The following is a 23881-nucleotide window of genomic DNA, read 5'->3' on the forward strand; positions in this document are numbered from 1 at the left end:
AGGGCAGGGGATCATTATTCAATGCAGCTGGTCCTGAGGTCAGCTGTGGTTTTCATTGTCTGGTTTTGTTGCTTTTCTGGGCCTGGAGCTGAAGTACAACTGAGACCCAGATGTTATCTCTAGGGGGAAAAGGTCAAGGGTCTAAACCAAATGGCCAGAGATATGAAAGGTCAGGGGGTCCAAACTGCATGGCCAGCGATATGCCAGGGCAGGAAAGGTCACCCTGGAGATGAGGTCCCACCATACATTTGTCCATTGCTAGGCACCCTGATTACGTTGGCACCTGGCCCATCGTCTTTGGTGTGCTCATGTCTGTCTAACTCCTACCACAGATCCATATTAAAGAATGTGGTAGTTCACTTTCATGTTTGCATATATTCCCAAAATTTCTTTATCCTAATATTGCTTGACATTAGGTGGTTTAAAGTTTGGGGTGACTACAAACGATGGTGCTATGAATATACTTGTACCAGTCTGTTGATGCACATAGTTACAGATTTGATTTGGGGATATACCTAGTAGTAGTATTACTGTGTCACAGGATATATTCAGTATTAGTAAACACTGCCAAATTAATTTTTGGTTTACCAGTTTATAACCTACTAACAGCAAATGAAAATTCCAGTTGTTTCACATCTTTGCCAACACTGATATTGTTTGTTCTGTGTTTATCGTTTTTTTGTTTTGTTTTTTGTTTTCAATTTTATTGATCAAACTGAATATACAAAAAGTTGCATATATTTAATGTATACATTTTAATGAGATTGGACATATGCATACACCTGTGACACCATTACTACAAATAAGGTAATGGACATATCCATCATAACCAAAAGATTTCTTGTGTCCTCCGCTTTTATTTTGTGATAAGAACACATAACATGAGATCTACCTTCTTATCAAGTTTTTAAGTACACAACACCCTATTACCTATGGGCTATATGTTGTACAGCAGAACTCTAGAACTTGTTCATCTTGTATAGAACTGTAACTTTATCACCATTGAAAAAAATCCTCATTTTCCTCTCCTCATTCTCAGCAACTGCCATTATATTCTCTGTATCTATGAGTTTAACTATATTAGATACTTCATATAAGTGGAATTATGCAATATTTGTTCTGTGACTGACTTATTTCCAGTAATAATGTTTTCCATGGCTACACAGTAACTCTGGCTACTTCTCCCTCCAAACCCTTTGGAAGCCTCAAGTTAGGCAGGCTTTCTGTGTCTGCCCATGATATGATCAGTACCATGAGTGGGCCACAGGTATATAAGAGGCACCGGGTCTGCAGGCCACTGTCTCCCCATCCCATTGTGTAGCCTGGTCCAGTCTTTACTTTAACTCCCTAGGCCCAGCACCTGAATCCATAAGCTTCTCTGCCCCTCCAGGTTCAGACTCTGGGCTCCCACTGCTGCCCAGGCTGTCAGAAAGAAGTTTAACCCTGAATTTTATATTCCAGAAATCCCTAGGAATTATCTAGACAAGACAGATGCTGTTAAGAAAAAGTAATGATTGAACCAAGCGAAGCAATGTCAGAGTAAGAAAATATCTCTGGTTGTGCAACTGATCTCTCACATGCTTTTTAAGCAATTAGAATTAGATAATGTGGTCTTTTGTCACCCAATTAATTTCAAAAGGCCAGAAATGCATGTTTTAGCATTCAGCTTTTGCTTCAGTGAAAGCAATCATTTTTTAGATAAAACAACATTTAAAATGAAAAATGAATTTTTATTAAAATGTACAGATATTGATAACATTCACTTCTACATTTTAAATGCTTAAAAAATGTATAATACTTTCCATTTGTGATATCTATGATATCACAAATGGAAAGATATCCTTCTTTTTAAAGGCTGAATTGTATATCACATTCTTTAATCCATTTGTTAATGAAAATTTGGATTGGTTTCAAATCTTGACTATTGTAAATCATGCAACAAACATGGCAATATACATATCTCTTTGAGATATTGATTTCAATTCTTTTGGGTATATACTCAGAAGTGGAATTACCGGTAACACATAAGGAAATTAAATCAGTAATGAAAAACCTCCTACAAAAGAAAAGCCCAAGGACCAATGGCTTTACTGGTGAATTCTGCCAAACATTTAAAGAATTAACACCAGTATTTCTCAAACATCCAAAAAATTGAAGAGAAAGCAACATTTCCAAACTCATTTTAAAGGCCTGTATTATCCTGATACCAGAATCAGAAAAAAGCATCACAAGAAAAGAAAATTTCAGTTCCACATCTTTGATGAACATAGATGCAAAACTTGTAACAAAAATTATAGCAAGAATAATTCAACAGCACATTAAAGGGATCATAAACTGTTATCAAATGGAATTAATCCCTGGGATGCCAGAATGGCTCAACATACACAAATCAATAAATGTGATATACCACATTAACAGAATGAAGGATAAAAATTGTATCATCATTTCAATAGATGCAGAAAAGACAGTTGAAAATATTCAACATCCCTTTATGATAAAAATTCTGAACAAATTCAGTGTAGACAGAATGTACTTGAACATAATAAAGATCATATATGACAAGCCCACAGCTAACATCATACTCAATGGTGAAAAATGAAGTTTTCCTCTAAGATCAGGAACAAAACAAGAGTGCCCACTCTCACTATTTCTATTCACCATAGTACTGGAAGTCTTAGCCTGAACAACTAGGTAAGAAAAAGAAAAAGAAAAAGAAAAAGGGCATCCAAATTGGAAAGGAAGAAGTAAAATTGTCTCTGTTTGCAGATAATATGATCTTATATATAGAAAAATCTTAAAAATCTCCCCCCTTCCCTCCCTCTCTCTCTCTCTCACACACACACACCTATTAGAATAAATAAACAAATTCAGAAAAGTTACAGGATACAAAGTCAATATACAAAAAACAGTTGTATTTCCATTCACCAACAATGAACTACCAAAAAGGAAATTAGGAAAGCAACCTCAATTACAATAGCACCAAAAACAATAAACATTTAGGAATAAATTTGACCAAGGAGGTGAAGGATTTTTACACTGAAAACTGCAATACACTGATGAGAGAAATGAAAGAAAATACCAAAAAAATAAAATAAAATAAAATGGAAAAACATTTTGTCATATATTGGAAGATTTATTACTAATAAAATGTCCATATTACCCAAAGCAATCCTCATATTTAATGCTATTTCCATCAGAATTCCAATGCCTTTTTATTTTATTTTTTACATAAATAGAAAAGTAATCCTAAAATTCATATGGAACTGCAAAAGATCCAGAAATAGTCCAAGCAACCATGAGAAAGAAGAACAAAGATGGAGGCATCACACTTTCTAATTTCAAAATATATTACAAAACTACCATAGTTAAAGCAATATGATACTGGCATCTAGACAGATATATAGACCAATAGAACAGAATTGAGAGCCCAGAAATAAACCCACACATATAAAGGAAACTGATCTTCAACAACAATGCCAAAAATACACAAAGGGGTAAGGGTAGTCTCTTCAACAAATGGTGTTGGGAAAACTGGATTTCCACATGTAAAAGGATGAAAATAGATACCAATCTTACAATATACACAAAATGCAACTCAGAATGGATTAAAGATTTAAGTATAAGACCTGAAACTATAACACTTCTAAAAGAAAATGAAAAAAGCTTCATGACATTAGTCTTGGCGATGATTTAATGAATATGACACCAAAAGAATTAATAAACAAATAGGAATACATCAATCTAAAAATAGGAAAAAAATCAACAGAGTGAAAAAGCAACCTAAAAATGGAGAAAATATTTTCAAACCTAATTTCCAAACAATATTAAGAACTCCTACAACTCTTTAGCAAGACAAACAAACAACCCAACTTAAAAAATGGGCAAAAGACTTGAATAGACATTTCTCCAAAGAAGACATACAAATGGCCAACAGATATATAAAAAGATGCTTAACATCACCAATCATCAGAGAATTGCAAATTAAAACCAGCATGAGATAGATAGCATCTCACACAAGTTAGGAAGGATATTAACGAAAAATAACAAGTATTGTCAAGAATGTGGAGAAATTGGAACTCTTGTACTGTTGGTGGGAATGTAAAATAGTGCAGTTACTATGATAAACAGCATGGATATTTTTGTAATGTTATACATTTTGATGCATATATAGGAGTATCACATGTGGATTTAATTATCATTTCCTGGATGACAAAAAGAGCTTTCCACTTTTCATATGTACATATGTCGTTTGGATATTCTCTTTTGTGAAATGCCTGTTCAAGCCTTTTGCCCATTTTAAAATTAGTTTATCTGTCTCTTTCTTACTGCTTTCTAGGAGATTTTTCTGTATTCGAGGTCTGATTCCTTTGTCAGAAATATGTGTTGTAGATATTTTTCTTACTCTGTGGCTTAGTTTTTCATTGCAAATGAATTTTGGCTTATTAGGATCTACTACAATTTAATACTATTTCTAGTTTCTGGACAAAGCAAAGACTTTAGAACACTAATTTCATTTACTCAACTGATTTTTGTGCAATTGTCATATATTTTAATTTTATTTATTTTAAAACCAAATAAAATATTATTTGTATATAGACAATGTTCATTTAGATGTATTCATATACTTATGCTTTACTTTGCTTTTTATTATTTTTTGCATTTCTGGTATTACATTACAAATCATTTCACTCTTTATTAAGTTTTAGAGCATATCCACTGGTGACAAAAATCTCTACCGACTGTCTGAGATGAGATACCTAAGATATCTCGCCTCCCTGCTTTGGATACCCTTAGAGGCAAATGTTTCCTTTTCTAAGTTAATCCAGCATTGTGGTTATTGGAAAGTTGATCTGATACCAGATGTTGAATTATAGCTCAAAATGGATTGAGCAGGTCGACAGGTGTGAATAACATTGTTTTAGTGCCCCTTAGCCTAGAATGGCACACATTTATCTTGTGCACCACTAGAAAAATGTTTAGAATGACATTTTTGAAAATGGTGGAGAGGCAGTTCTAATGGCCTATACTGCCACAAGAAACATCAAAGGATTAAGCAGAAACTCTTTCTGTGAAGTCTCGAAAACAGACAAAGGCTTACTATAACCAAGAAACTTTCTGATTCAATAAAAAAGCAACTTTATAATAGAAGAGTTTGGGGATGTCTTTACTTGCCCTTGATCAACTCCATTTCAGGCTTTGCAAAAGTCTTGAAGATGGCAGCCCGTGTTTCCCATAGGGAGCCCTGGTACCTGAATTGGGAAGTAACAAAGGAAAAATAAAAGGTATCCAAATTGGAAAGGAAAAAGTAAAATTATATGTATTCACAGATAATATGGCCTTATATGTAGAAAATCTCAAAGGATCTAAAAAATCTCTCTGAGTTAGCAAATAAATTTAACAAAGTTGCAGGTATAAGCTCAACACACACACACACACACACACACACACACACACACACGTCAATTTTTTTCTATACACCAGCAATGAACAATGTGAAAATGGGATTAAGAAACAATTCCATTTATATTAGCATTAAATTTAACCAATGTTGTGAAAGACTTGTATACTGAAAACTATAAGACACTGCTGAAATTTAAGAAGACTGAAATAAATAGAATGACATCCCATTTCATTCATTGAAAAACTTAATGTTAAGATGGCAATACTTATCAAAGTCACTTACAGATTCAATGCAATTGCTACTAAAATTTCAGTAGTCTTATTTTCAGAAAGGGAAAAGCTGGTTCTCAAAATCATATGGAATTGCAAGGTGCTCCCCAAAGCCAAAACAATCTTGAAAAAGAAGAGCAAAATTGGAAAATACTATTTCATGATTTTATAACTTACAACAAAGCTACAATAATAAAGACAGCCTGGTACTGGAATAAAGAAACATAGATCAATGGAATAGAACTGAGAGTCCAGAAATAAACCCAAACATCTATGGCCAATTGATTTTCAACAAAGAGGTCAAAACCATTCAATGAAGTTAAAAATAGTCTCTTCAACAAACGGTGCCAGGACAACTAAACATACATATGCAAAAGAATGAAATTAGACACCTACCTCACTTCATATACAAAAATTATCTCAAAAGAGGTCAATAGCCTAAATATAACAGCTAAAACCATAAAACTCTTGGAAGAAAACATAGGTGAAAAGTCTTCATGTCTTTGGCTTTGGAAATGGGTTCTTAGATGTGACAACAAAAAGAGATAAAATAGATTACATCAAAATTTAAAAATTTCGTTAATAAGAGAACAGTATGGAGAGAGTGAAAAATAATGTACATAATGGGAGAAAATATTTGCAAATCATTTATTTAATAAGAGTCTTGTATCCAGGTTATATAAAGAACTCCCTACAATGCAGCAACAAAAGATCATCAAATAAAAAAAATGGACAAAGGACTTGAACAGATATTTATTCAAAACAGATATACTAATGGACATTAAGACATGAAAATATGCCTAGATCAGGTGTTTAGAAATATTTGTTGAGGAGATATCCAAGATGGTGGCAGAATAGGTAGAAGTTACATTAATCTTCTCCCAGAACAAAACTGGAATTACAACTAAATTATAGAACAATCAACCTGAATAACCAACTGAAGACTAGCTGAACAGAAGGCTTATAACCAAAGATTCACAGAAGAAGCCACATCAAGACTGGTAGGAAGAGTGGAAAGGGCTGGCCTTGCACCCAGAGGGATATCTCAGCTGCAAAGATCCCTCCTGAGGAGCAAGGGATCTGAACCTCACATGAAACTTTCTCACATGAACCTCGCATGGAGCACCAGACATAGTAAGAGGAGCCCATATAATATTTGGTTATGAAAATCAACAGGGATTTTGTCCACCAGGGAAAGATAAGAGTTTGCTAGAAAGCCAGGCACCCTCCAAAAGAGCCAACACACAAAATCTTATTCCATACATACACTCTGGGCTCCAGTGAAAAGAGGGTGGCTCAGAGAAGACTAGAGACTTACATTCACTGTGGTTCACTGTGGTTGGGGTCAATCCTCATAGTCAGCCAGACTGAGGGTCAACCTCATCCAAAGATGGGCCAACAGCAATCAAGACTCAAGTAGCACAAGAAGGCTCACATAAACCATACAAGAGACATTCCTAGAGCACCTGGCACAGATGATTGGGAAGACTGTGCCACTGAGCCCAAGAAACCTACTACTTAAGGCCACCATACCAAGACAGGGGGGCATAGAAGAACTACCTAATACACAGAAACAAATACAGAGAGGCAGCCAAAATAGAGAGAAAAAGGAACATACTCCAAATGAAAGAAAGAAAAAAAAGTCCCAAGAAAAAGAACTAAATGAAACAAAGGCAAACAATCTACCAGACACAGAACTCAAAACAATAGTTTCAAAGATGTTCTAAGAACATAGTGGAAGAATGGATGAACTCAGTGAGAACTTAAACACAGAGATAGTAAGCATAAAAATGACATAAAAACCATAAAAAAGTAGTCAGAAATGAAGTGTACAATATATGAAATGAAGAATACACTAGAAATAATCAACAGCAGAGAATAAGAATCAGGAATTTGGAAGAGAAGGTAGCAGAAAACATCCAATCAAAGAAGGAAAAAGAAAATAGGATTTTAACAATTAGCATAGTTTAAGAAAACATCAAACATAATGCCATCTGCTCATAGGGACACGGGAAGGAGAAGAGAGAGCGCAAGGGATTGAGAAACTATTGAAGAAATAATGACTGAAGTCTTCCCTAGCCTAGAGAAGGAGAAAGACACACAAGTCCAGGAAGCATGGAGAATCCCAAATAAGGTGAACCCAAAGAGACCCACATCAAGACACATTATAATTAAATGGCAAAGGATACAAAGAATCTTAAAAGCAGCAAAAGAAAAGTAGTTAGTTACCTATAAGGGAGCTTCCATAAGGCTCTCAGCTAATTTCTTAACAAAAACATTTTAGAGGGATTGGCACAAAGCAAAGACCTATGACCAAGACTACTCTACCCAACAAGGTTATCATTTAAAATTGAAGGAAAAATAAAGAGCTTCCCACACAGGAAAAACCTAAAGGAGTTTATTACCACCAAACCAGTCATCCAAGAAATGTTAAAGGGCCTTCTTTCAAAGAAAAAAGAAAAAGAAAAGATAAACATAACTATAAAGAATAACATGGCAATAAATATGCACATACCAATAATCTCTTTAAATATAAATGGCTTAAATAGTCTGATAAAAAGACATAGGGTGGTTGAGTGGATAAGAAAACAAACTCCATATATATGCTGTCCACAAAAGACCTATCTCAGAATGAAAGATACGCACAGAATAAAAGTAGAGGAATGAAAAATAATATTTCATGTGGATTAAAATGAAAAAAAAGTAGAGTAGCAATATTTATATCAGACAAAATAGATTTTGAAATAAAGGCTATATTATGAAACAAACAATAATATTACATAATGATAAAGGGATCAATCAAACAAGAGGATATAACCCTTGTAAACTTTTATGCACCCACCATAAGATCACTTAAATATATAAAGTGAATCTTGATGGACATAAATGGAGGAATCAATAGTAATAGAGTCATAGTAATGGATTTTAACACTCCAAGGACATCAATGGATAGATCTTCCAGACAAAAAAATCAACAAGAAAAGTGACCTTAAAAGACTCACTAGATAAGATTAATTTAATTGATATTTTCAGAGCATTTCACACCAAAGAAGCAGAATACACATTCTTTTCAAGTGCACGTGGAACATTTTCCGGGATAGACCACATGTTAGGACACAAAACAAGTCTCAATAAATTTGAAAAGAATGAAATCATATCAAACATTTACTCCAAACACAAGGATATAAACTTAGAAATCAATTAGAAGAAAATATCCAAAAACCACACAAAAACAAGAAAGCTAAAGAGCATGTTATTAAACAATGAATGGACTAACAATGAGACTAAGGAAGAAATCTAAAGATACCTTGAGATACATGAAAATGAGGTTAAGAGACTCAGGTCAATCAGCTTCCTGGAAGAGGCAGACCTCTGGTGGTTTCAATCTTTGCCTGATCTCTTCTGGACCCTGTCTTGGAAAAACAGACTTTGGTGTGTATTTTGGTCCTGTCCAAATGCACCCAGCCCAAGCAGAGGGAACAACAAGCTGGCCAAGCAGAAAGAACCACAAGCAGTGAGTTGCTGACAGCTCCAAACAGGGTACTGAAGGCCAGTCACAAAGAGCTTCTGACATTGGCCAGTAACAGAGATGCTTGAAAAAGATTGAGAGTCCTAGAAGATCTACCTAATACATAAAAACAAGCCCAAACAGGCAGCCAAAATTGGGAGACAAAACAAACAAACAAACAAACAAACAAAAAAGCCCCAAATGAAAGAAGAGAAATCTACAGAAGAAGAGGTAAATGAAAGGAGATAAGAAATCTATCAGATATAGAGTTTACAATACTGATTGTAAGGATGCTAAGAAGCATGAGAAAAGATATGGGAATTATGAAGGAAATTAAGAATGACATAGTAGAAATACAGAATACATTGGAAGGAATAAACAGAAGATTAGAGGAAGCTGAGACTCCGATCAGAGAATTAAAAGACAGGGTAAAAAAAAAATCTCTCAATCAGAGATCCAAAAAGAAGAAACCATTAAAAACAGGACAGTTTTTTAATATTCCCAATATTCCCATCATAGGAATGCCAAAGGGGAAGAGAATAAGCAAGGGATAGAGTTTGTTTGAAGAAATAATGGTAGAAAACTTCCCTAACCTGGTGAAGAAAAATGTCACAGAAGTTCAGGAGGCACACAGAGTCACAAGCAAGAAGAATCCAAAAAGGCCCATGCCCAGACACATCATAATTAAAATGCCAAAAATTCAAGACAAAGAGAGAATCTTAAAGTCGGCAAGAGAAAAGCACTCTGTTACCTAAAAGGGCACTCCCGTAAGGCTGTCAGCTGATTTCTCATCAGAAACTCTACAGGCCAGAAGAGAATGGCATGATTTTTCAAAGTAATGAAAGACAAGGATCTGAAACCAAGTCTCCTCTATCCAACAAGGTTATCATTCAAAATAGATGGTGGAATAAAGATTTTTCTAGATGAAAAAAGGCTAAAAGAATTTATCACCAACAAACCAGCATTGTAAGAAATGTTAAAGAGACTGCTGTAATAAGAAGTAGAAATAGAAAGAGGGAAACATAGGCATAAAAAATTAAAATGGCAATAGATAAGTACCTTTCAATAATAAACTTAAATGTAAATGGATTAACTGCTTCAATCAAAAGATATAGGGTAGCTGAATGGATAAGAAAACATGACCCAAATATATGCTGTCCATAAGAGACCCACCTCAGAACAAAAAACACACAGGGTGAGAGTGAAGGGATGGAAAAAGTTTTCCATGCAAATGCAAATGAAAAAAGAGCTGGGATAACAATACTCACATCTGACAAAATAGACTTCAAAATGAAGACCATAAAGAGACACAAGAAAGGACACTACATAATACTAAAGAGATTGATCCAACTAGAGGATATAACCCTGATAAACATATATATGCACCCAATATAGGAGCACATAAATTTATGAAAAACTTCTGGAAGAATTTTAGGGAGAGATTGACAACAACACAGTAATAGTAGGGGATTTAACACCTCACTGATTTTACTGGATAGGTCTTCCAGACAAAAAAAAAAAAAAAAGTTAACAAGGAAACAGTGACCCTAAATGACACACTAGATTAGATAGATTTAATTGACGCTTACAGAACATTCTACCCCAGAACTGCAGAATATACATTCTTCTCAGTGCATATGGAACATTCTCAAAGACAGACCACATGTTAGGACACAAAACAAGTCTCTACAAGTTCAAGAAGATTAAAATCATATCAAGCATCTTCTCAGATCACAAGGGCATGGAATTAGAAATCAACTACAATAAAAACACTAAAAATCATTCATACATAAAGAGGTTAAATAGCATGTTATTGAACAGTGAATGGGTTACCAAAGAAATCAAGAAAGAAATAAAAAACTTCCTGGAAATGAATGAAAATGAACACACATCAACCCCAAATCTATGGGGCACAATGAGAGCAGTCCTGAGACGGAAGTTAATAGCATTAGAGGCTTACCCCAGAAAACAAGAAAAACACAATAAACCATCTAACCCTCCAACTTAAAGACTTAGAAAGAAAACATCAAGAAATGCCCAGCTTAAGTAGAAGGAAGGAAATAGTAAAGATCAGAGCAGAAATAAATGACATAGGGACTAAAAATATATATATAAAAGATCAATGAAACCAAGATCTGGTTCTTTGAAAAGGTAAACAATATTGATGAACTTTTAGACAGGCTCATGAAGATCTAAAGGGAGAAGACTCAAATAAACAAAATCAGAAACAAAAGAGGTGAAGTAACAACTGACCCAATAGAAATACAAAGAATTGTAAGTAAATATTATGAACAACTATACACCATCAAGCTGGAAAACCTGGATGAAATGGACAAACTTCTAGAAAAATACAACCTTCCAAAACTCAATCAGGAAGAGTCAGAAAACCTGAATAGGCAGATAACTACTGATGAAGTTAAAGCAGTAATAAAAAGCTCCCAGTATACAAAAGCCCTTGTCTGGATTGCTTCACAGGGGGGTTTTACCAAACATTTAAATAAGAACACTTATCCTCATCAAAGTTTTCAAAAAAATCCAAGAGGAAAGAACACCTTCAAGCTCTTTATAAGGCGAGGATTAGCCTATTTGCAAAACCAGGTAAAGACACTACAAAGAAAGAGAATTACAGGCCAATATCCCTGATGAACATAGATGCTAAAACCTTCAACAAAATATTAGCAAATCAGATTCAGAAATGTATTAAAAAGGTCATACATCATGACCAAGTGGCATTTATTCCAGGGATGGAAGGCTGGTACAATATTTTCAAATCAATAAGTGTGACACATCAAATAAGCAAATTGAAAGACAAAAATCCCATGATTATATCAATAGATGTAGAAAAGCATTTGACAAAATCCAACACCCATTTTTGATAATAACTGTCAGCAAAGCAGGAGTAGAGGGATCATACCTCAACATAATAAAAGCCATATATGATAAACCTAGAGCCAACATCATACTCAAAGGGCCAAAACTAAAAGCATTTCCCCTAAGGACAGGAACAAGACAGGGGTGTCCATTTTCACCACTCTTATTCAACATAATATTGGCAGTCCTAGACATAAGCAATCAGACAAGAAGAAAACATAAAAGGCTCCCAAACTGGAAAGGAGGAAGTAAAATTGTCATTATTTGCAACTGACATGATATTGTACATAGAAAATTCTAAAGACTCCACCAAAAAACGATTAGATTTAATAAATAAATCTGGCAAGGTAATAGGATACAAAATAACACCCAAAAATCAATGGCATTTTTATACAGCAACAATGAATTCTCTGAAAGAGAAACTAAAAAATCAATCCCTCTTACCATTGAAACTAAAAAATTAAGATGCTTAAGAATAAACTTAACCAAGGAGGTAAAAGACCTATACTTGGAAAACTACAGGACATTGCAAAAAGAGATGGAGGATGATATAAACAAGTGGAAAAATATACCATGTTCATGGGTTGGGAGAATTAACATCATTAAAATGTCCATACTACCCAAAGCAATCCATAAATTCAACACAATTCCTATCAAAATACGAATGGCATATTTCACAGATCTAGAACAAACACTTCAGAAATGTATATGGAACCAAAAAAGACACCAAATAGCCAAGGCAATCTTGAAAAAGAAGAACAAAGTTGGAGGGATCACAATACAAGGTATCAAGTTATACTACAAAGCCACTGTAATCAAAACAGTACTGTATTGGTGCAAGAACAGACATACAGAGCCGTGGAACAGAACAGAGAACCCAGAAATCAACCCACGCCATTCTGCTCAATTAATATTTGACAAAGGAGGCAAAAACATACAATGCAGTAAAGACAGTTTTTTCAATAAATGATGCTGGGAAAATTGGGGAGGTACATGCAAAAAAAAAAAAAAGAAAGAAAGAAAGAAACTAGGCCACCAATTTACACCATTCACAAAAATAAACTCAAGATGGATAAAAGACTTAAATGTAAGATGTACAAACATAAAAATCCTGGAGGAAACCATACGCAGCAAAATTTTAGACATCTCATAGCAATATGTTTGCCAATATATCTTCTAGGGCAAGAGAAACAAAGGAGTAAATAAACAAATGGATCTACATCAAAATAAAAAGCTTCGGCACAACTAAAGAAATGATCCGCAAAACGAAAAGAGAACATATTTGCCAATGACACGTTTGATAAAGGGTAAATATCCAAAAAATATAAAATGAACTCATACAACCTAACAAGAGGAAGACAAAAAATCCAATTGAAAAATGTGCAAAGGACCTCAATAAACACTTCTCCAAAGAGGACATATAGATGGCCCTGAAAAAATGCTCAATGTCACTAATCATCAGAGAGATGCAAATTAAAACCACAAAGAGATATCACCTCACATCCGTCAGAATGGCTACCATCAACAAATCAATAAATGACAAATGCTGTCCAGGATGTGGAGAAAAGGGCACCCTAGTACACTGCTGGTGGGAATTCAGACTGGTGCAGCCACTGTGGAAAACAGTATGGAGTTTCCTCTAAAAATTAAATATGGAACTGCCATTTGACCCAGTGATTTCACTTCTAGGAATATATCCTAAAAAACCAGAAACACCAATCACAAAGAATTTATGCACCCCTATGTTCATAGCAGTCCAATTTACAATAGTTAAAATCTGGAAACAGCCCAAGTGCCCATCAATAGATGAGTGGATAAAAGCGCTATGGTACATTTACAAGATGGAATACTATGCAGCTGTAAAAAAAGAATCTCTTACCCTTTAGGACAGCATGGATGGACCTGGAGAGTATTATGCTAAGCAAAATAAGCCAGTCAGAGAAAGACAAGTACCACATGATCTCATTCACATGTGGAATATTATGAACAAAATAATCTGATTTACAAAATAGATCCAGAGACACAGAAGCATGGAACAGACTGAGAATTCTCAAAAGGAAATTGGGGATGGGGGAGTGGTATGGAGAGATTAATCAAAGAACTTATATACATAAGTGCATAACCCATAGACAATATTATGGGGAATGCCTGGGAGTGGAGTGGATGCGGGGTGGAGGGGATTAATGGGAGGGGTTGGAGGGAACATCTGTAATACTTGCAAAAATAAAGATAAATTTAAATGAAATAAAATAGGAAATGAAAACAACAACTACAAATTTATGGGGCATAGTGGAAGTTGTCCAAAAAGGGAAGTTCACAGCAATACAAGCATACCTCAAAAAACAAGAGCAATCTCAAATAAGCAATCTAACATTATCCCTAAAAGAAGTAGAAAAAGAACAACAAACAAAATACAAAGGGAATAGAAAGAAGGAAGTAATAAAGATCACAGTAGAAAAAAATAAAAGAGTTCTAAAACAAAACAAAACCACACAATACAAAAGATCAATGAAACCAAGAGCTGGTTCTTTGAAAAAAGAAAAAAGATTGGCAAACCTTTACCCAGAATCATCAATAAAAAAATGAGACAGCACCCAAATAAAAAAGATTAGGAATGAAAGACACTACAAAATATCATACTAAGCGAAATAAGCCCATCAGAGAAAAACAAACATCACATGATCTCACTTATATGTGGAATCCAAAGAATATAATAAACTGATGAACAAAATAGATTCAATGACATAGAAGCATGGAACAGACTGACAAATCTTGGAGGGAAGGTGAGGGTGGGTCAGAGAAATTAACCAAAGATTTTACATGCATATATGCATAACCTATGGACACAGACAATAGTGTGGTGAAGGTCTTTGGCAGGGAGTGGGTGCGGGGTGGAAGGGGTCAATGGGGAAAAAGGGGGACATCTGTAATACTTTCAATGATAAATTTAAATTTTAAAAAGAAAAAAAAGAAAAACCACAGAAATAGAAAAGGTTATAAGAAAATATTACAAACTACGATTTACCAACCCAATTAGACAATTTGGGAGAAATGAATAAATTCCTAGAAATGTACAATCTTCCAAGACTAAATAAAAAAGAAGCAGCCAGGCTGGGGGTGGCTCAGAGGTTGAGCGTCAATCTAGGATCCAAGAGATTCTGGTTTGATTCCTGGTTGGGGCACAGTCCTGGGTTGTGTGCTTCATCCCCAGTGGTGGACGTGTAGGAGGCAGCCAATCAATGACTCTCTCATCACTGATGTTTCTATCTCTCTCTCCCTCTCCCTGAAATAATAAAGATATATATTTTAAAATAAGGAACAAACAAACAAACAAATATTAATAGCCCAATTACACCAACAAAACTGAAGTAGTAATTGAAACACTCCCAACAAACAAAAGTTCTGGACCAGATGGCTTCACAGTTGAATTTTACCAAACATTCAAAGAAGGACTAACACCTATCCTTCTCAAACTATTCCATAAAATTCAAGAAGAGAGAATACGTTCAAGCTCATTTTATGAAGCCAGCATTATTCTTATTTCAAAATCAGAAAAAGGCACTACAGAAAAAGAAAATTATAAGTCAATATCCTTGATGAACATAGAAGCAAATATCCTCAACAAAATATTAGTAAACTAAATCCAGCAATACAGTGAAAACATCATACATCATGATTAAGTAGCATTTATTCCTGGTTTGCAAGGTTGGTGCAATATCTGCAGATCAACTTCCATGTTACACCACAGAAACAAAATAAGGGATAAAAATCATATGATCATATCAATAGATGAGGGAAAAGTATTTGACCAAAATCCAGCACCCATTTATGTTAAAAACATAGCAAAACCAAAAACCTTAGCAATTTGGGAATAGAAAGAGCATACCTCAGCATAATAAAGGCCATATACGACAGACAGCCAAAATTATACTCATTTAAGAAAAACTAAAAGTGCTTCCCTTAAGACAGATACAAGACAACAATATCCACTTTCACCACTCTTATTCAACATAGTACTGGAAGTCCTAGCCACAGCAATCAGACAAGAAGAAGAAATAAAAGGCATCCAAATTGGAAAGGAGGAAGTAAAACTGTGATTATTTGCAGGTGATATGATAATGTATATAGACAATCCTAATCATTTCACTAAAAAAATAGTAGAACTGAAAAATGAATTCAGTAAAGTAGCAGAATACAAAAGAAATATTCAGAAATTGGGTGGCATTTTTTTTACACCAATAATGAACTATCAGAAAGTGAAACTAAGAGAACAACTCCATTTGCAATTGCATACCAAAAAGTAGCTAGGAATGAATTGAACCAAGGAGGTAAAAGACCTGTAGTCATAAAATTATAAGACACTGATGAAAGAAATTGAAGAAGATACAAATAAATGGAAACATACACTGTGCTCATGGATTGGAAGAATTAATATTGTTAAAATGTCCATACTACCCAAAGCAATCTATAGAGTCAATGCAATTCTTATCAAAACATCAATGACATATTTCACAGAACTAAAACTAATAATTCAAAAACTTATATGAAACCACAAAAGACCCTGAATAGCCACAGCAATCTTGAGAAAGAAAAACAAAGTTTGAGGGATCACATTTCCTGATATCAAACTATACTAAAAGGCCACAGTAGTCAAAAAAGCATTGTGCTAGCATAAAGCAGACATATAAATAATTGGAAAGGAATAAAGATCCCAGAAATAAACCTATGACTATATCATCAATTAATATTTGACAAAGGAGGCAAAAACATTCAATGGGATAAAGACAGTTAATTCAATAAATGGTTTTGGGAAAATTGAACAGATACATGTAAACAAAGATAAAACTAGTTCACCTTCTTATACCATATACAAGAATAAACTCAAGCCCTGGCCAGTTTTGTTCAGTGGTTAGAGCATCTACTGGAAGACTGAAGCATCTCAGGTTGATTCCTGGTCAAGGACACGTACCTCAGTTGCTGTTGGATCCAGGGCCCTGGTCAGGGAGCATGCAGGAGGCAACCAATCAATGTGTCTCTGATATCAATGTCTCTCTATCTATCATCTATCTATCTATCATCTACCATCTATCTATCATCTATCTATCTATCTATCTATCTATCTATCTATCTATCTATCTATCTATCTATCATCTATCTATCATCTATCTATCTATCTATCTATCTATCTATCTATATCTATCTATCTATCTATATCATCTATCTATCTATCTATCTATCATCTATCTATCTATCTATCATCTATCTATCTATCATCTATCTATCTATCATCTATCTATCTATCTATCTATCTATCTATCTATCTATCTATCTATCTATCTATCTATCTATCTCTATCTATCTATCTATCTATCTATCTATCTATCTATCTATCATCTATCATCTATCTATCTATCTATCATCTATCTATCTATCTATATCTATCTATCTATCTATCTATCTATCTATCTATCATCTATCTATCTATCATCTATCTATCTATCTATATCTATCATCTACCTATCTATCATCATCTATCTATCATCTATCATCATCATCTATCTATATCTATCTATCTATCATCTATCTATCTAATCTATATCTATCTATCATCTATCTATCTATATCTATCTATCTATCATCTATCTATCTATCATCTATCATCTACTATCTATCTATATCTATCTAACATCTATCTATCTATCATCTATCTATCTATCTATCTATCTATCTATCATCTATCTATCTATCTATCATCTATCATCTATCTATCATCTATCTATCATCATCTATCATCTATCTATCTATCTATCTATCTATCTACCTATCATCTATCTATCATCTATCAATCATCTATCATCTATCTATCTATCTATCTATCATCTATCTATCTATCATCTATCTATCTATCTATCTATCTATCTATCTATCTATCTATCTATCTATCATCTATCTATCTATCTATCTATCTATCATCTATCTATCTATCTATCTATCTATCTATCTATCTATCTATCTATCATCTATCTATCTATCTATCTATCTATCTATCTATCTATCATCATCTATCTATCTATCATCTATCTATCTATCTATCATCTATCTATCTATCTATCTATCTATCTATCTATCTATCTATCATCTATCTATCTATCTATCTATCTATCTATCTATCTATCTATCTATCATCTATATCATCTATCTATCTATCATCTATCTATCTATCTATCTATCTATCTATCTATCTATCTATCTATCTATCTATCTATCTATCATCTATCTATCTATCATCTATCTATCTATCATCTATCATCTATCTATCTATCTATCATCTATCTATCATCTATCTATCATCATCTCTCTCTCTCTCTCTCTCTCTCTCTCTCTCTCTCTCTCTCTCTCTCTCTCTCTCCCCCCCTGCCTCCCTTCCTTCCACTCTTTCTAAAAAATATCGATGAAAAAAATATTCTCAGGTGAGGATTAAAAGAAAAAATTGAATAAACTCAAAATGGATTAAACACTGATGTAGGACTCAAAACCGTAAAACTCCTAGAAGAAAACACACAGGCATGAAAATCTCTGACATTTTTCTTAGCAAAACACACACACACATATATATAATGTCTTTGGGCAAGGGAAACAGAAGAAAAAATAAACAAATGGGACTACATCAAACTAAAATTTTTGCACAGCAAAGGAATCCATCAACAAAATGAAAAGACAGCCTACTGAATGAAAGAAGATATTTGCCAATGATACATGTGATAAGGGTTAATATCCAAAAATTATAAAGAACTGATAGAATTCAACACCACAAAACCCCAAACAATCCAATTAAAAAATGGATAGGGAACCTGAATAGACCCTTTTTCAAAAAGACATTCAGATAGACAATAGACATGAAAAGATACTAAATGTCACTAATCATCAGAGAGATGCAAATTAAAACTACAAATGAAAACCTCACACCTGTCAGAATGGCTATCATGAATAATAAATCAACAAACAAGTGTCGGCGAGGAAGTAGAAAAAAGGGAACTCTTGTACACTGCTGGTGGGAATGCAGACTGGTGCAGCCACTGTGGAAAACAGTATAGAAGTTCCTCCAAAAATTAAAAATGGAACTGCTTATGACCCAGTGATTCCACTCCTGGCATATATCTGAAGAAATCCAACACACTAATTTGAAAAGATATATGCACCTCTATGTATATTGCAGTGCCATTTATAATAGCCAAGATATGGAAGTAACTAGTGTCCATCAATAGATAAGTGGATAAAAAAGTGGTTTCATATATTTATGAATTTTATTACTCGGCCTTAAAGAGAATGAAATCTTACCATTTGTGACAGCATGGATGAACCTAGAGGGTATTATGCTAAGTGAAATAAATCAGTCAGAGAATGACAAATACATGTGACTTCAGTTACATGTGGAATCTAAAGAACAGAATAAAGAAACAAAATTGAAACAGACTCATAGATACAAAGAACAAACTGATGGTTGTCAGATGGGAAGGATGTTGGGGGTTTGGCAAAAAAGTTGAAGGGATTAAGGAGTACAAATTTGTAGTTACAAAATAGTCATGGGGATGTAAAGTGCAGCATAAGGAATATAGTCAATAATAGTGCAATAACTATGTATGACGCCAGGTGGGTACTGGGAATGTCAGGGGGAATGCTTTATAAAGTATATGATTTCTGACCTCTATGGTGTACATCTGAAACTAATAAAAAATTATATTGAATGTAAACTGTGATTGAAAAATAAAATTTAAAAAGTATCAGTGTCATAGTTAATGCATATTTATGAAATCCTCCCAATATCAATAATAAGTTTTAATTGGAAAAAATGAAATATTTGTTTAATGGTGATGCAATGTATATATATTTTACAAAGTCATGCAAATAAAATCCTCCCATCTAATCCATCCTCCATACTACCACTAGTTATGAGATGTGATGAAAGTCTGAAGTCTTGAAATAGATATGTTTATAATTGAAATCAGTAATATACATTAGTGTGGGTTGGAACAGAAGTGATGGATATGTAAGCTCCTAAGAGGTGGAATTGACAAGACTTGATAATTTACTTATTTGGGAAAATAAAGGGCTAGGAAAAGGGTGACTGGTTGAAGAATTTTGCCATTAACTTAAATTAGGATTTTAGAAGGAAAGTTGAATTAAACAGGGGTTTCATTATAAACTCACTTTTGAACATTTTGGTTTTGAAATAGGTGTGAATGGTTAATTTGGAAATGTGTCTAATGGGCATCTAGATTATAAACCTGGAGAGTTCATGAGAGACACTTCAAGACAATATTACTCAGTGAGAGTGTACAGATTGAGAAGGGAGAACCCGGGGCAGAATCCTGGGGAATATCATTCAAGGAGTAGGTGGAAGCAGAAGAGACCAAAAGGGAACTTAGACACAATGAACTCAGAGATCAGAGGAAAAAAACAAGAGTCATAAATGACCAGAGAAAATAGTGTTTTGAAAATGATGAAGAGATAAAGATTTAATTCAAAGTGAGCAAGGATTAAGAGAACACAGAATACAAATCCTAGCAGAGAAAGGCAAATGTGAAAATATTGTAACTTGGATCTTTAAGGATATAAGTGATATAAAGCAGGAAGAAAGCCAGTGGAAGTTGGAGAAGGACAGCATTACAGGAAAATAAATGGAGGCAACAATGTATAACTGAATAGCCTTGAGGGTTAGCCTTGATTGAATTGCACGTGGAACTATAGGTCCCTGAATTATCTTAACTGACAAATCACTTTAGATTCTGTGATGACCTATGGTTAGTCATATGATGGAACGAGGCATTAATTTATTTTGTTTGACCATTTTTCTGATATTCCCTTTATTGTTAGTTTGCAACTAAAATTGTCGTAGGAGTTCATCTAAAAGGAACAACCCTTCAGTAATATGATAATTAGACAAGTCACTATTTCACACACTGCTCATTATAATTTAGTTCCTATGAAATAATCCTGCTATGTAAGTAAAAAGTTGAAAAACCTGGGATTGGTGGTTTTAATTTTAATATAGAAAAACATCAATTCTGGAGAAGAATGGATAGCTGTTGTCAGTGTTCATAATGTCCAAAGAGACACAGGTTCTGAGGCAAATTGGGGCATTTAGGCCTGAAACAAGATAGACTTTGAACATGAATTCACTCTTAAACAATGTAAATTCCTGTAGAATTTATTGAAAAGGAAACTGTAGGTGCAGCAACTTAACTATTAGAAATCGGAAAGAGAAAGTAAAACATGCTTTATGAGCCCAGAGCTAATGTTAGAACTTCATCGAACTTTGCCAGCCCAAACCATCAGTGAATTTGGTGATTCTCATCCTGTTCTCTCCCAATTTGAGGGATTTGGTTGCATGTTGGTGAAGCCTTTTAGCTCACTGCGGTCTCTCACATAACACAGCACCACAGTCTCAATGAGCATCCTCTTCTGCTCCCGAGTGAGTCAAGACAACCAGGAAGGAGGCTCTCTTCCACCACTATTACTCACAGCACATGAGAATGAGCTGGTGCCCTGGGGTAAGGAGCCACTGCACCACCCCTTACATGTGGACCTGATGTTAGCCAAGGCCAGTCAAACCACCAAATCCACATATAAAATTCGGCTTCCCTTTTGCAAAGTTGCTAAGAAGTCATACAGAGGTCATTGGTCTGTTCTTCCCAGCTATGTTTGTAAAATTTTCACCCAATGCTTATGTTGGCAGGAAACAGCTCCCATAAGATTCTAGTGGTAACATGTGAAGAAGGGCAAAAATAATGTCAGGATATCCAGGAAAACAATGTTTACCATTATAATTTATTATTTTCAAAGAAAGGTAACCATTTAATGTATAACCTTCCCCATTTGCTTTTGTGACTTATTGGGGGTTTTCTTAGTCTTTTTGTAAAAATCTGTAACCTAATGTGGTATCTATGTTAAAGAATGGAATTCAAGTAAGAGCACTGTTAGTAATTCTTAACTTTTGGAAACACCATGTTGATGAAAAATTTATCCATAAAATTATGCTATGAATAAAAATGCTTTAAAAAAATAATACAAGCAGAACAGCACTATAATGCTCAGTATTTGTTCTTGGTGAATTCTTTTACTATTAGCAAGAACTAATAAAGTTAGTGAGGTATTTTTCTTAAATTGGTCTGTTTAAAAATTTATATGAAAAGGAGATTGAATCTATGTTCTCCCTCACTCTTCTTTCTCCCCTCCCCTCCCCTCCCCTCCCCTCCCCTCCCCTCCCCTCCCCTCCCCTCCCCTCCCCTCCCCTCCCCTCCCCTCCCCTCCCCTCCCCTCCCCTCCCCTCCCCACCCTGTGCACTGTTAGTGGAAATGCAAAATTGTGTAGGACTATAGAAAGCACTTTGGAGGTTTCTCAAAAATTAAAAACAGAATTTCTATATAATTCATTAATTCCATGTCTGGGTATGTATGCAAAAGAATTGAAACCAGGATATAAGACATTTGCACAAGCATTGTTCACAATAGTCAAGAGATGGAAGCAACCCAAATGTCCCCTCCCCTCCCCTCCCCTCCCCTCCCCTCCCCTCCCCTCCCCTCCCCTCCCCTCCCCTCCCCTCCCCTCCGCTCCCTCCCTTTTTCCTCTTTTTGCTTACAGAAAAAAAAGATAAATCTAGAAAACAGTCTTTACACCTAACCCCATTATCAATGCTGGGTTCCAACAATTTAAGAAAAAAGTTTGTCTTTCTGAAGAGGTTTACTAATAATATCTGGTTATAACAAAGTGGACAGTATTTAGGCAGAACCATTACCTAAATGAAATAAACCTGCATAATATGTCAAAAGTCTCACATCACTTACATAAGTGATATATGAATACAAACTCCTTGCAGATAATTCAAATAGATATGCATGAAGAGTAAAAGTCTTCTTTCAAACACACCCCCTCTTTCTAATTCATCCTCAAGTGTGACTACTATTAACCATTTAATGTATAACCTTCCCAATTTTTTCTCTATATTAACATTATGTACAATAACCAGTACACTGGACAGGTAAAACACATTGGACATAGTTAGAAAACGTCTTTATTTTTGTTCCCCATTGTCTCTTCAAACAAGCTCAGTAGGAAGTTTCTTTCTCTGACAATGGATTAAAACTGGGCATGTCTATTCACTCTTCTGCTCATTCCTAGTTAACTGTAAATTGTAAACTATAGTCCTTTATTATAAATGAGAATGCTAAATGCTATATATTAAAGAGCACTTCAAATCTCCTCTCAAAGGCAAGCCACGTCTCCTTACCCTGGCTGGCTCACTTGAAGTGGGTCACCTGATGCCAGAGAAAAGGGTGCCATTTTTCTTCCTTCTTGGTAAGGTCGCTCCTCTGCCACTCAGTAGCAGAGATTTTGACCTTGCTGGAGTTGGAGATAATGCAGTGGTTAATCGCGAAAAAAGAGATGGGAGTGGAAGACAGGTAGGAAAGGTGTTAACTTTAATGTAATTTTGTAAAAATTACTCCATGGGTGTTTTGTATTACTTTAATTGTGGTTAAAAACAAACATGTGACATAAAATTTACCATCTTAGCCATTTTTAAATGTATACCATTCAGTAGTTCTAACTATATTCACATTGTTGTGCAATTGAACTGTAGAACTTTTTTCATCTTGCAAAACTGAAACTCTATATCCATTGAACAACAGCCCCTCATCTTCCCCTCCCTCCCCAACCCCTAGCAACCACTATGCTTCTTTCTGTTTGTGGGAGTTTGACTACTTTGGATACTTCAATATGTAGAATCATACACTATTTGTCCTTCTATGACTGACTTATTTCACTTAACAGTGT

Source organism: Miniopterus natalensis, chromosome 10, assembly GCF_054644295.1.
Source record: "Miniopterus natalensis isolate mMinNat1 chromosome 10, mMinNat1.hap1, whole genome shotgun sequence".
NCBI classification, from domain to species: domain Eukaryota; kingdom Metazoa; phylum Chordata; class Mammalia; order Chiroptera; family Miniopteridae; genus Miniopterus; species Miniopterus natalensis.